Source organism: Rhinatrema bivittatum, chromosome 1, assembly GCF_901001135.1.
Source record: "Rhinatrema bivittatum chromosome 1, aRhiBiv1.1, whole genome shotgun sequence".
Lineage (NCBI taxonomy): Eukaryota > Metazoa > Chordata > Amphibia > Gymnophiona > Rhinatrematidae > Rhinatrema > Rhinatrema bivittatum.
In genome coordinates, this window is record NC_042615.1 from 274,617,813 (window position 1) to 274,629,568 (window position 11,756).

Genomic DNA, 11,756 nt, shown 5'->3' on the forward strand with positions numbered 1-11,756 from the left:
CTGCGGCCGATGGGATTCTTCTTTCTTGGCCTGCGGGGGCTGCTGCAGCTCCCATTTGTGCTCGGAGGGAGAGGAAGTGAGTAAGAGAGAGTGAGAAGCAGCCAGCCTGCGTGTGATTGAGAGCATGTGTGTGAGTGAGAGAAACTGGTCAGAGAGCTGATGTGTGTGTGTGTGTGTGTGTGTGTGTGTGAGAGAGACAATGAAAGTGATTGCTCAGGGAGATGACTGATGTGTATGTGAGAGTGTGAGACATTAGTCAGGGAGGTGACTGATGTGTGTGTGTGTGAGAGAAAAAGCATGGAAGTGAGAAGTCTGGGTATGTGGGAAAGCATGAGCGTAAGAAGCCTGGTGTTGTGGGAGTGAGAAACCTGGGTGAGTGTGCATGCATGAGAGAGAGAGACTGCTTGGTAAGGAGACTGTGTGTGTGAGAGAAAAAGACTGGTATGTGTGAATGTGAGAGAATGTGATTCAGGGAATGAGAAGCCTGTGCACGTGGAGAGTGAGCATGGAAATTAGAGAGACAGGTGTGTGTGTAACAGAGAGAAAGTGATTATGGGAATGAGAAGCCTGTGCATGTGAAGAGAGTGAGCATGAGAGTGAGAAACCTGGGTGTGTGTGAGACACAGCATGGGAGGGAGAAGCATGTATATCTGAAAGAGAACTTGGGAGTGGGAAGCCTGTGTGTGTGTGTGTGTATGCATGAGTGAGATCAGGTGACTGGTGTGTGTGTGTGTGTGTGTGAGAGAGAGAGAGAAAAAGTGATTATGGGAATGAGAAGCCTGTGCATGTGAAGAGTGAGCATGGGAGTGAGAAACCCGGGTGTGTGTGAGACACATCATGGGAGGGAGAAGCCTGTATATCTGAAAGAGAACATGGGAGTGAGAGACTGGTGTGTGTGTGTGTGTGTGTGTGTGTGTGAGAGAGAGAAAGAAAGTGATTTTGGGAATGAGAAGCCTGTGCATGTGGAGAGAACAAGCATGGGAGTGAGAGACTGGTGAGTGTGTGTGTGTGAGAGAGAGACAGAGAAAGTGATTATGAGAGTGAGAAGAACATGTAAGTATGTAAGTAGAACATGTAAGTATGTAAGTAGAACATGGGAGTGGGAAGCCTGAGTGTGTGTGTGTGTGTATGGCATGAGAGAAACTGTTCAGGAAGGTGACTGGTGTGTGTGTGCCAAAAACTGTTTGGGAGATGATTGGTGTGTGAGAGACAGAAACTGGTCATGGGGGCATGACTGGTATGGTGTGTGTGTGAGAGACATGGGCACTAAGGAAGAGGACCATAAGTATAGAGCTTAGCTTCTACTGCTGCTTCTGGTGTGTGCCACGGCCTGCAGGGAAGGGGAGTAGGAGAGCTGCTGGAGGGGGTAAGTAAAGGTGGCTTTAAGTTTATTTTTCTTGACTGCCATTTTAATTGTGTGATGTCTGCTTTTTTGAAATATTTTATTGGTGTTTGGAGAATGTTTAATAGTTTTTATGAGTTTTTAATTGTTGGATGTTATTCTGTTCATAGCTGTTTTGAAACATTTATTCTGCTTATTAGTATAGTTTTACAATTATTTCTGTGTGGGGATCTATAGTGCTTGCTAGTTCTGTTTTCCTAATAAGAGGTGTATTGGTTTTTAGGACCTGATTTAATATTTGTAGTGTTGCCTTTTCATAGATAGGGTTGCTCCTGTTTGAGTGTATTCCATAATACAGGTGTAACTGTGTGCGGATTAGTTTATGTGCATTACTACAGATCCTGGGAGTATGTTAGGTCGGTTCTGTGTCTGTTACCGAGATGAGATACTTTACTAGCATGTAAGAGTTTTATCAGTCTTATTTGTTGTGTTTTCTCAGAGGACATGCATTGGTGGTAAACTGCTGTCTTTTCATAAGTAGGGCTATTGAGAACTGAGTTATTTATATTAGTCCGGCCCTCTAAAACCATCCCAATTTCTCATGCGGCCCCATGGGAAAATTAATTGCCCACCCCTGGCGTAGATGAAGTGCGGGAGGCCAAGATTGTCTAAAAGGTTGCAGAGAGGGAGGAGGTATATGTTAAACAGAGTGGAGGAAAGGGAGGAGCCTTGGGGAACACCTTGTGGCAGGGGAATAGTTTTGGAGGTGCAGTTGCCAATTTGGACACTGTATTGCCTGTCCTGCAGGTAAGATTGGAACCATTGCAGAGCAGTACCTGTAATGCCAATATCTGAAAGGCACTGAGCCATTATTTTATGATTGACAGTGTCAAAGGTTGCTGAAATGTCCAAAAGGATCAGGATATGTGAAATGCCTTTGTCAAGGCTTTTGAGAATGTAGTCCGACATTGTAATTAGTAAGGTTTCCATGCTATGGTGTTGCCGAAAGCCATATTGCGAATGTGAGAGAATGTTGTGTTTGTCCAGGTAATCAGATAGCTGTCGGTTGACTGCCTTTTCAAGAATTTTAGCAATAAATGGCAGGTTTAAAATGGGGCGAAAGTTGGTAAGGTCTGACGGGTCCAGCGAAGATTTTTTCAAGGTAGGTTTAATAATGGCATGTTTAAGCTTCCGGGGGACGATACCAAGGGTGATGGAGCTGTTGATAATATTTGCAATGGGTTTGGCAATGATGTTAGGGATGGTGAGGAGGGTTTTGGTCGGTATGGTGTCTGGTGGGTGTGTGCAGGGTCTCATTTTTTTTAAGATAGAGTCAATTTCCATTGCGGATATGGTATCAAGTGCAGGGAGCCTTGAAGTATTGCTAATCAAATAGCAGTCAGACGAGACTTGAATGGAAGGGAAACGCGACATGATATTGCTTATCTTTGTGTTGAAGAATGAAGCAAGGTCATCACATTTGCCCTCTTCGTCAGTAACCTGTGAGCAGTTAGGACTGGACTTAGTTAAGGAGTTTACTAACTCGAAGAGGGCCCGGGGATTGAATTGCAGGTGGTGGATTCAAAGCGCGTAGAAGTCTCTTTTTGCTTTGTCAATGGTTGCTCTGTATGTATGGAGGTGAGTTCTGAAGGTGGCTAGTAGAGATGAGGAGGGATTTTTGAGCCATTTCCTCTCCAGTTTTTTGAGGCTGCATTTCATGGCTTTTAACTGAGTAGTATACCAAGGTTGCTTTTTATTTCTAACTGGGTCTATAAGGTGCGCTTGAAAGGGGCAGAGATCATCAGCAATAGCGTTAGTGAGGAGATTCCAAGACTTGAGGGCAGTATCTGCGTCTGTTAGGTCGAGTTTATTAAGATCCTGTGTGAGGGCTGTTACTAGGTCTTTTTGCTTACAGTTGCGTCTGAAATGAATGGTTTTTTTTGGTGTGGTGTGTGGGTAAATGAGCCGTTTATGGAGCAGGAAATGTCAATGCGGAAGTGACCAGACCATGGGATAGAGGTGCATGTGGGTGAGTTGGAGTTGATTAGGGAATTGGTGAATATAAGGTCTAGGGTGTGGCCTGCTCTGTGTGTGGGGTTAGAGATAAGTTGTTTGAAGCCTAGGGTATCTAATGCAGATATAATGGCTTCACAGGAGGGTGTGATAGGTGTCGCATCAACATGTATGTTGAAGTCTCCAAGTATAATTGCTGGGAGATGAATGTTTATGTGCTTTGAGATGTATTCAATTTGGATGGACGGGTTCTTTTCAAGAAGACCTGGTGGAGCATAGGCAAGGCAAAGTTGTAGATTGGAAGCTGTAAAAAGGCTGATTTCCAAGTTGTGTGGAGGGGTAATGGATTTGTGCACGATTTTAAAGACCTTTTGGCAGCTAGTAGGAGACCACCTCCTTTTTTTTTTTAGGTCTGGGAATAGAGAATATGTCATATGTCTGGACGGGTAGTTGGTTAATAACGGCAGTGTAAATATTCCCCTGATGAAGCCCTATCAGGTGAAACAAGGGACCTTGTCAGGATGTTTGAGATGGGATGTTTGAGATGTTTTGGTTGCGAACAACTACAGTAGAATAATGTGAAATAAAATTTGAATTTCCCACAAGGGTGAATAGTTTTGACAACAGGCAGCAGGCCATCCAGTGCACCTACCATGTGACAGGGGCCAACCAATGGCACCGATAGCCCCTGTCACATGGTAAGAGCAAAGGGCCATCGGCGCCATTTTGATTAGTGGCAGCCGACAGCCCGAGCGTGAGAGAATGCTCCCGGGACCCCCGCTGGACCACCAGGTATTTAAACATTTTTTGGGGGGGTCCGGAGGGTGGGGGGATACTAACAAACTCATTTTAAAGGATCAGGTTGTGTTTTTAGGTTGTGTCCTTTCTTCCCGCACCCCCCCCCCCCCCCCCATAACAATAAGAAAACCCACTAAATTAATCGTGGGGTTTCTTATCGCTATCGGGGACCCCCCGATATCTGATGATATTGAAAATATCAGATGATATTTTCAATCATCAGATAAACGATTCACATCCCTAATGAATGATAGAGGGGGTACGTATGAATCTGAATAAGCTAATATTTATTTATTCATTTGTTAAATTTTTTCTATACCGGTGTTTGAAAAAAAACCATCACATCGGTTTACAGCAATTACGTTAAACATAAAATCAAAATAAATACAGAAAAAATAAAATATCAGTTAAATAAAATTCAGACATAAAACTCAGTATTTTAACTTTAACTATTATTCCTATTACAATCTTAAAATAACACTGAACAAAGTAAAATAAATCTAAAAAACCAAATAAAAGACATAAGGATCCAGTTTGTTATGGCACAGTTCAGGCATTTGTAAAATGCGTGAGAAAGATGATGCTAAGTTTGGTTAGCCTATGCCCTCCTTAAAATGGGAGTCAGTTGTGAATAATACACTGTATACTGTGTACCTATTGTTATATGGGGATACTTTTGTAAGTCGTCTATTAATGATTGAATTATGTAATAAATACTTTATAAATGTGTATAAGGCTATTTGATGTAAATTGATTGACCCTCTGAGTATGGCAGTGTCACAAAACATTGAATTGCCAGGGCAAGATCAAGAGTGATCAAATACCATAAAGGAAAGGGATTTGGAAAGAACCAATAAGATAGCTGGAGAAGAGGAAGAAACACCCTGCAATATTAATAGGGATGTGCATCGTTTTTCTGATGGATGAAAATATTGTATGATATTTTCTAATCCGTCAAGTATCGGGGGGGTCCCCAAAGCGATAGGAAAACCCCACGGAATTTTCGTGTGGTTTTCTTATCATTTGGGGGGGGGGGGGGCACACAGGAAAAAAAAACCCAAACCCACCTCGACCCTTTAAATCTAATTATTTAGAATCCCCCACCCTCCTGATCCCCCAAAAACTTTCCTAAAGTACCTGGAGCAATCTCCCGCTCTCGGGCTGACGGCTGCCACAAATCAAAATGGCTCCGATGGCCCTTGTCCTTACCATGTGACAGGGGCTATCGGTGCCATTGGCTGGCCCTTATCATATGGTAGGAGCAATGGACGGCCCACGCCATTTTTTAAGATGGCATTTGCACGCAAATGTGGAGATGCAGAGATTTATGCTAGTACTTTACAAACTGTGCGGCAGGAGCTGCATATTTCTGCTCTGAAAAATACACAGAAATATTTCCAATACAAAAAAATCCATACTTTCTCTACCCATTTTATATGCATATATTTTAGGTGCATTAAAATATATATCATGCACATGTAATAATTGTAGTTTAATTGCAAAGGCAGGTATTTTATAAAATATGTGGAAATACCTTTTTGAAAATACTTGCATGTGTACTTGGAACCACCAGTTCTCTGATACCTCCCCCAGTTCACCCATTCCTTCTGTAGTTTACATAGACCCTCTAGCCCTTCATGCCGAACCTCCATAATTCACCCAGACCTCCAATCCAAAAACTGCAGACAGCAGACAAAACCGATTTCAATTGCACGACTTAATTAGCAGGTGCAAAAATGTACAACTATTTTGGCAATATATATATGTGCATTTCTCTTATACGCTAGCAACTACCAAGTGTACTTAACGATCCTCTCCCTGGAATGCCCTTAGCCTGCACCTTTTTTTTTGTTTGCCAAGAAAATGCACACACAAAATGGAAAATACACACATACTCTTGAAGTTTATAAAACAGCATGTACACATATACATGCTACTTATGCACAAATTTCAATTTCTTATAATGTTTGGATTAAGATGATGGATGCTAAGAAATCTGTGTATCTCTGAGAATTAAAATACTTGCATGTTTGACAAAGACCAGCAGTTACCAGTAGTTACTGAAAACAGAGTTTTCAAGTGTGCATGAAAAAGGATTCTCATAGCAAAAGGAGATATTAATAATCTTGGTTTATCTTTGAAGAAAATGCAGGAGAAAATCAAATGAAATCAGCATAAGGAGGGGCAGACTGTTCTGCCCAAAATCAGGTAACTTTATCCACCCTCAGATTCAAGACATAACCTTGGATTTGGATAAATCGAGATCCGCTGAACAAGCCATTTTTAAAAATTGATAACAGAGGCCAGTTGCCTACAGACAGGTAAAACTAGAAAAAGGTTAAAAAAAAAAAAAAAAAAAAGCTTTTGTTATACAACTCTTGGTAGCCATTGACTCACTTGATATTCCCCAGGAAGACTCCTGAGAGAGAAATCCCACGTGGTTCAGTCCAGGATGTGATTGATCAGTCTGAAGAAAGATCCAAAGCCCTTCCGAGAGAGATGAAGGAGTAGCATCTCCTACGATTTCCCTGAGATAGAAATGCAACATGCTGCTTTGATCATAGTGGCAGCCTAATACCAGGTGCTCCTTCTAAAAAACAGGAACTCATTGTAAAACTATGAACATGGAAAGGAGAAATACTAATTTTTTTTTAAGCTTGTAAACTTTATAAAGTAGTGAGATTACCTAAAGAAGCAATGGATTGAGTCATCTAATGTCCCCAGGAGCTGTCCCGCAGTAGTCTGGTAATTGCAGAGCATTTTTTTTTCGTTGCTATACAGAAATCCCCTTTGGTGGAAGGAAGCATGTTGAAGTGTGACGATCTCTTGGACGCAGAAAGCTTACAGCTGCAGTCAGAAGTGAAGATACTTTTGAGTTTTATGGGAAGTAGAGGTAGATTGACTAAAAGCACTTACTTCCTGCCTACTTGTGTGAGGATATCATGGAGAAGGCAGTTTTCAAAAGCCACGCACCCATGTAAATGGCAAATTATCCAAGTAAAAAGGCTGCTCTGTGTGCGGGTAAAAGCAGGCAGTTTGTTCTACAATGCACTTACTTTAGTCTCCGTTTTCAGAGAGGACTTTCCAGGGTGACTTTAGGGCAGAGGAGGCAACAGCACGTATAGTTTTGCTTTTTCAAAACTATAGCTGTAATTTTCAAAGGAGTTATGAGTGTAAGAAATTGTTATAGTAACAATTTTCAAAAGCCCACTTGTGCACGTAAAGTGCATTTGCAAGTGTAAAACCCAGTTTTAAGCATGAAAATCCGTTTGAGAATTACCTCCTTATTGTTTTAGCTGGACAAGTATCCACATTAAAAGAGGTGCAAATCTCTAAGGGTACTTTTTATTTGAGTAATTTTCAAAGGGAAACTGTACACATCGTTAGGCTTGGCTGGCCTGGACTGAGGGAACACCATCTGGAGAGTGGCACGAGACAGCAGGTCAGAACTAGGGCTGGTCTTTCACCTAGCTAATCCCCTCCCCCATGGGGGGAACCCTTGGAATTTGGGGACAAGTAGGGCTTGACTGTGGCACTGGTACATCTTAGTGAGTGTTGGCAAGTGCAGGAGCTGATACTGGAATAGAGTGCAATAGAGAACTAGAACTGGATCTTGAATGCAGACAAGGACTGGAACTGAGGCTTTAGTGCAGGCAAAGACTGGATGAAAACAAAACAGGACAGGGCGAGACAAAGACAAAATAGAACAAGGAACATAAAGGCCCGAAGGCAGTGATACAGGAAGCCCATAGGGGCTAGGCAAGGTAAGGCCCAAGGGCAAGGCAAGGAGAGGCTTAGATAGGCCACAGAGCAAGACAAGGCCTAGATAGGCCAGAGATTATGGAAGGCTTAGGTAGGCCACAAGGCAAGGTAAAGAGCAAGACAGTTTGTAGGCTACAATGCAAGGCAATAAACACAATTGTAGGCTACAAGGCAAGGCAAGGAGCAAGAAGGCCCTTAGGCCACAAGGCAAGGCAAGAATAGGCTGTGTAGACTTCAAGGCAACAGTTGCTAGGGCAAGGATCCAAGGGCGAGTCAATGCAAAAGCAAGGAGGGTTTGGCAAGACTGGATTATGTAGGGCAGTGGCTTGGGTATGGTGCAGGCAAAGAGGAGGAGGAGCTTGGCAAGGCTGGAGACATGGCTCACCAAGGGCTCCTGGTGGCTAGGAGATTGCATCACAGGCTGGGTTGAATGAACTCTGAGGAGCTAATGTGGAGAGGATGGAACAAAGCTCTGAGAGACCTCTGCTGGCGGGGAGGTGTCATAGTCAGGGTAGGATGAGGCTGTGAGGCAGGTGAAATCATAACATGCATATTCTCCATTAAAGAACTGATGCAAAATCGAGTACAAGTATCCATGAATGATGCATCTGCCTCAACAGGTAGAAAAATTGACTTCCATTAGAAGGTACTGCAATACTGAAGAAGTGTTGGAAGTACACTGTTTGGATCCTGTAATAAGTTATTGTAATGTGACGGACCCTACGGTCACATCATCAGTAAGACCTGCTTAGCTCTTAGTTCAGCTGCAGAAATGCAGGTTAGTGTGAGGGGGAGGTAACCATTCAAATTCAGCCCCTCCCTTTGAGGGATCTAGAATGGCCTCCTCGAGAGTCTATATAGCAGCTTCCTACAGAGAACTCAGCGGGCAGTCCGTTTAGGTTTGCAAAGAGTACAGAATAGAGAGGAGTTTTTGCTTAAGCTGTTTTTCAGGCTCAGTAACAGGACCTGCTTGGTGGTTCTGACCAGGATTGGGAGATGTTTCCTCTTTCAGCCCACTCACTGGCTGGTTAGAATTTTTCCTCTGGGTCTATTTTTCGGGTTTTAAGATTGTAGGTAGTAGGAGCCTCACTAGACACCTGGGCCTTTCTTGGACTCAGGGATTGGGGAAGACCTGCCCAGGAATAGGGAAGACCTACCCCTGAAGTGATGGTGACCCGTTGTAAGGAGGAACTTCATTGTTAAATTCTGTTGGGGAAAACAGACTTTGATTTCAAGATCCAGGAGGAAGTTTTGGCTTCCCTTCCTTCCTGTCTGAAGCAAGAGAGCTTCTTGTTTCAAGGGGATCTTTCACATCAGGGATCCAGAAAGAAGAAAGAGACTATGTAAGAACTAAAGAGATCCTGAAGATCTGTTAACTTTGAGTAAGGGAAATCAAACATCACTGTGGACACCCATCCGGTGTTTCAACACCCTGGGGAGAGAGAGAGATTTATTTTCTGTGCTGTAGACTCATTAACATTTTCATCAGATTGGAAGAGGTTTTTTGTCCAGTCTAAAGAAACCCTGCCCACCTGGGAGCTCCACTTTTCCAAATCAAATGAGTGTATGTTTCCCTGGCCCTGATAATTGAGTCCTGCACAGATAGAGGGACGAGACTGTAAGAAAAGAAAACAAGAGAATTCTGTGGTGCTGCAGTTTGAGTTATTGTGCTAATCATCACCAATGTTTGAACAGTAAAGACTGTAACACAGTGACTCCATAGTATTTATTTCACACACACTGCACCCACTTTGAAAACAAGTCCCTAGGGATGTGAATCGGGTCTGGAATAGTAGCTGGAATCGGAATCGAACACGGAGCGTGGGAAATTTTCATTCCCGCGATTCGTAGTGATCCGATTCGTGGCATTTTAATCAGCTGCGTTTTAATCGGCTGCGCCGAGCCCTGACCCTTAAAATCAAATTCTTTAGAATCTACCACCCTCCCGACCCCCCTCAAAACTTTCTTTAAGTACCCGGTGGGCCAGCGGCCCTCCTGACCCCCCCAAAACTTTCTTAAAATCCCTGGTGGTTCAATGGGGTTCCCGGAAGCGATCTCCCGCTCTTGGGCCATCGGCTGCCAGTAAACAAAATGGCGCCGATGGCCCTTTGCCCTTACCATGTGTCAGGGGCTACCGGTGCCATTGGCCGGCCCCTGTCACATGGTAGGAGCAATGGATGGCCCGTGCCATGTTTAAAGAAGGCACTGTCCGTCCATTGCTCCTACCATGTGATGGGGCCGACCAATGGCACCGGTAGCCCCTGTCGCATGGTAAGGGCAAAGGGCCATCGGCGCCATTTTGTTTATTGGCAGCCGATGGCCCGAGAGCCGGAGATCACTCCCGGGACCCTCGCTGGACCACCAGGTATTTTAAGAAAGTTTTTTTGGGGGGATCAGCAGGGTGGGGGATTCTAAAGAATTATATTTAAAGGGTTGGGGGGTTTGGGGGGAGTGTATGTGTTCCCTTTCTCCCCTACCCCCAAAACAATACGAATACCACACTAACCATTCGTGGGGTTCCTATCTGTTTTGGGGGGGGGCTCCGAAATCTGACGAATTTTGAAATATCCTACACGATATTTCAAATCGTCAGAAAAACGATTCACATCCCTACAAGTCCCCTCTCTCAAGGGAAAACCAAGGAAAAAAGGAATGTGTAAAAAGGTCACTCCTGTCACAATGGGCTCTGGAAGTAAATCTTCCCCCTCCCACCTACAAAGGATCCAGCCCTGAGAGTAAGAGGGAATATGAAAGAGCTAGCCACGTAGAAACAATTCTTTTATGGCCCCACCTGTGCAGGATAGGCTCACCTGGGAGGGTTACAATAAATACAGGCAGCCAAGCTTGGTACTCCATAACAATGTGGCTTGCAGCTTTTGGAAAGTCCTAACAGAAAAATGGGGTAATTGTTTGTTTTCATGAGAATCGTATATTTTAACCTTTTTGCCATCTGTGCATACTTCAACAACAATGTGACCTGCTCAATTTGAACCACAGAGCTCTCAGATTCACTGGGGAACTTGGGCACATCTCTTATTTCCATGCTAAATCTGAACTAATCATAATTTTGATCCAAAATCTCTTAGATAAAAGTCAGAACCTTAATAACAACTGAGTAGTTTCCCTTTGGAATGTTTCTAAAAAAATGCATAAATAGGCTTTTGGAAATTTACCCTGGGGTTGTGCATGTAGAAGTACACGTGACAGTGATTTAATGTGTACTTTTCTATGTACTGCAAAGAGGCGTTCACCTGGATGGAGTTGTGGGCGAGGAAATTATTTATATATGCACTTTCGATTTCTGAAAGCATGTGCGTAAATGTTTGCATAAACATTGACACCACCTCCCTAGCAGGTGTAAATGTGCCTGTCTATGCCGTGCAAAGGTATGCGCAGTCCTGCTAATTTTCAAAGCAGGTTTATGCATGTAGGTTCACTTTGGGCTGAAGACTTCAGGTACACTGTTATAAAATTGGGCTCATTGTGGAGTACATTTTGAAAGGGGGTTCACATGTAAAAATTGCATATACTGTATCAGGTAAATTTTCAAAGAAGCTATCTGCATAAATGTAACATACTATCTTAGCAATTTTCAAAAGCCATTTACTCATGAAAAGTGCACTTACACGGGTAAATCCTATAGACAATTCAATGGCATATATTATAGCAATCTTCAAAAGCCCACTTACATGGGTAAAGTGCATTTACAGGTGTAAAACCTAGTTTTACTCATGGAAATGCTTTTGAAAATCAGGCCTAATGTGCATAAGTAGCATGTTCTCATGTACATGCTAAATTATGAACATTGTGAGTACATGCGTATTTTCCATTTTGTGCATAT